The sequence below is a fragment of the Orycteropus afer genome, unplaced genomic scaffold (genome assembly GCF_000298275.1).
Source record: "Orycteropus afer afer isolate SDZICR_OR568_19922 unplaced genomic scaffold, OryAfe1.0 scaffold00002, whole genome shotgun sequence".
NCBI classification, from domain to species: Eukaryota; Metazoa; Chordata; class Mammalia; order Tubulidentata; family Orycteropodidae; genus Orycteropus; species Orycteropus afer.
Genome location: NW_006921589.1, coordinates 12,860,687 through 12,864,798, shown reverse-complemented (window position 1 = coordinate 12,864,798; position 4,112 = coordinate 12,860,687).

Genomic DNA, 4,112 nt, shown 5'->3' with positions numbered 1-4,112 from the left:
ATATATATATATATATATATATACATGGTGATGATCACAGAGAAAAAAGGAATTGGAGCATCAACACTGGCTGATTATGCAGCTGGTTGTTTAATCCATTCTGTGCAGGGTCTCTTTGCTATTAGCTGCTGTCAGGTTAACTCTGACTCACGGTACCCTTACGTACAACAGAACAAAACATGGCCTGACCCCACATCATTCCCCCAATAACCAGCATGTCCAGGTCCATCATCATGACTACTGTGCCCGTCCATCTCACTGAGGGTCTCACTCACCCGCATCGGCCCTCTACTTCATTCACCGTGATGTCCTCCACTAGCAATTGAACCCCCTGTGTCCAAATTCAGCGAGTTGGACAGTGTTCTGTTGTGAGTCATAAGGTTTTCACTGACTAACTTTTGGAAGGAGAGTACAGGCCTTTCTTCTTAGTCTTAGTCTTGGAACACCATTGCAACCTGTCTACCATGAGTGACCTGCTATTCGAAATACCAATGGCTTAGCTTCCAGCATCACAGGAACACACAAGCTGCCACAGTACGACAGACAGACAGATGGGTGGTGCCTCTAGGGACTATTGTTCTTGGGACTATTGTTCAAGACTTGGGATGAGGAACTGTGAGCAAAGTCTTGAGGGTAGTTTATATGCAGAAGGAATTTTGACCTCTTTATTATGACACCTTCGTCCTCCAGCATTAAGGAGATAAGATGACAATATGTGGTGCCAACTCAAATATCATAGGAAAGAGTGAAGAGAAGAGACTTCATAATTTGTCACTCTAGGTAAGGTCATTAACCTCTCCGAGTCTCCATTTTGTTAGTCCTGATGCTTCTGCATTTTTTAGACATGAATAATAAGGGTGGTCAGACACAATAAGCACAACAAAAATTTATCAGCCTCTGGGAAACAATCAATTGGGAAATAATCAATAATGGAAAATAACTTTTAAAAAAATCATATTAACTTTGAAAGTGGGGCTACAGTTTCCATCAAAATAGATGCAAGGCCCATCAGACCTAAAAGGGGCTCACAGGACCAGCTTATTTATTGGTCAAGGATGTGCCCAACCACTCCCTAAAAGTAGGACTTCTAGAAAACTGCTGGAGAATAGAACTTAGACCTAAAGATTAATGGGGCTTCCCTTTGCTAACCAGAAGATTGGTAGTTCAAACCCACCAGCCTCTCCATGGAAAGAAGATTGGGCAATCTATTTCCATAAAGATGTACCACCTCAGAAACCCAAAGGGGTCACTATGAGTAACAATCAACTCGACAGAGGTGAGGTTTTTTTTTTTTTGTTTGCTTGTTTGTTTGTTGTTTTGGTTTATTCACCCCCCTAAGGAGTTCTAGTGGTGTAGTGGTTAAGACATTTGGCTGCTAACCAGAAGGTCAGCAATTTGAACCCACCAACCACTCCATGGGAGAAAGATGAGGCAGTCTGCTTCCATAAAGATTTACAGCCTTAGAAACCCAACGAGGGTTCACAATGAGTCGGAACCAACTCGATGGTAGTTTCTATTCCACAAGCTTGGTCTTAGGACCCATTCATTTGGACAGCTTGTGTGTGAATTAGACTTGAATTCACTTGCTAGCTAACTGCCTCCACACTCAGGTACAACTAGAAGACAGAGAAAGAATGGTCTCCATCCCCTCCCATACTAGGAGACCTTGCTCAGGAGAGTTTATCACATGGAAAGAGTAATTCAAGAAAATGACCCAAAAGCACGAGCTCTCAATTCCCAAGTGTACACAGAACTAAGGAAACAAGAAATAATACCATGTGTGAACTGTGTGTGACGTTTAACATAGTGATTCCACCTACTACTAAATGTGGTCAAAGGAAGATCAGGCCCTCCCTAGTCAGCTCAGCTAGTTCTCTCCATTTGGGGAAGAACAAATAAGCAGGTGGAGAGGTGAATATGGAAATACTGTATTCTGTAGACACCAAAGTGCAAACATGAAGAGAGGAGTATAATTGTCCCTTCCCTCCATTTTCAGGAAGGATTTCCTGACTGAGTGAACTGAGGAAACAGAAACATAACAAGTAGAAGAAACTTTGGCAAGACTTTCTTCAGAATGGACAAGGAGAGAACCACATTGTTCTGCCCTTGGAGAGAGATTCCAAGTGAAACAGAATTCTTAATTTTCCCCTTTGAAATACTCCCATCTTGGGAATCACATTCATGTTATGATATCTTGGGTTGATTCCATTCTGCAGACTTCTTGGTAGGTCCTGAGGGATGGGCAAAAAATAAAGTCCCTGACCATAGGAGGCCACGTTCTCACTGACCTTCTACTGGAAGGTGAGGTATTAGTCTAAGGCAACTGCAACACAAAGCCAAAGAATAGGGTCCTCACCATTAAGGAAAAGATATGTTCTCCAGGCTTTCCCAAGACTGACATGAGAGAAAAATACAAGCTGTGAATCATTCGCTTGAGGACAGGATTGGAAGAGCTGATGAAAACTCAGGGGAACCAAGGGGGAGAAATAGTACAGGAAAAGATTTCCAGAGATAAAGAGAACAATTCTTTAGTGAGCCAGCTTGGAGAAAACAATTTAAGGGAGGCATGTCTTCAGCCTGTCTTTAACAGATGTTTGCTAAGTCACTGTGGTCCTAGAGCCAGCTGTGGTTGACTGAAGAACATTTTCCATCACAGATCCTTTGTGGTAAAAAAGAATAAACTTGAAAATGGATGGCACCAGATTGTGTTCATGATTTATCATTGCAGCCTTGTCACCAAGAATCAAAGAGCCCTATCCAAATAAGCTAGAGCAAAGGAAAAGGCAAAGAAATATATTTGACATGAATCAGTTATTGGAAGACAATCTGGAAAGTTTCTTTAGAGTATAAAAAATAATTGAAAAGAAAGAAAGAAGAAACTAATGATCACTCATGGCAAACTTTCAAGGATAAAGAATTTAATTTACTTAGGACCTAGAGCATAATATGGATTCACTTACTTGAAGTGCTCTCCTAGCACAAATGCATTTCAAATGCACATATACATCTCACATTCTAAGAATGGAGGGTGGGATGGTTACTATTCTGGGTCAAACTGGTTAGGCCATGATTCCCAGTATTGTGTGGTTAGCCTCCATCTTGTGATCTGATGTAATTACACTCCATTTTGTGATGTTATGTATTTATTATACATTTTATGTGTTGTAAATCCTAACCTCTATATGCTAATGAGGTAAGATTAGTGTGGGATGTATCTTGAGTCACAGCCTTGCTAGAGGACAAGACTCAAGCCCTACTCTTATTCAAGTCACACACTTACTCTGATATAAAGGTAGAGTCCTTTCAGGTGTGAGCTGAATATATGCACATGCTTCACTGGTTTTACTTCTCTATAGAACCCAGCCTAAGACAGAGCTCAACAACTTAATAGGGACAGAATTCCTGGGATGACAGGCCTTCTCTAGATGTCATTTAACCCATTATCCTGACTCTTAAGAAGAGCCCTGTTGCTGTTAGGTGCCATCAAGTAGATTTGGACTCATAGGGATGCCATTTGAAAGAGTAGAACTGCCTCATAGAGTTTAATAGGCTGTAATCTTTTGGGGAGTATGTTCTGGGTTTTTCTCCCATGGAGCTTCTGGGTGGGTTCAAACTGCCAGACTTTCAGTTAGCAGCCAAGGGGTTAACGATTGTACCCTCAGGGCTCCTTAAAGAAGTCTAGTCAGGCCAAACATGGAAGTCCTCCATCCTTATAGTTATGACTTATCCCTGCACTTGGTAGCATTTAAAAGCAATATGCTTTGGGGATAGAATTTAAGAATTTTCTTTCACTTCTTTCCTCTTCTTAAAGTCTTTTAATGCTTCAGAGATTTTGCACTTGCTGTTTCCCTGCCTAGCATGCCCTCTCAGGTCTTTCTTTGCCTGATTTCTTCTCTCTCTTCATAGTTCAGGTAGAATGTCACCTTCTCCAAGAGGCCTTCCCTTACAAACTCATCAAAAGTAGAAACAATTCCCTATTAGGTTCTATCCCTTCACTAAATTTATTTATATCATAGTAATTACCAAATCATCAAATTTTGATCACAATATGTTATTAAGGGAGCTCTGGTGGTGTAGTGTCTAAGGTGTTAGACTGCTAACCAGAAGGCTGG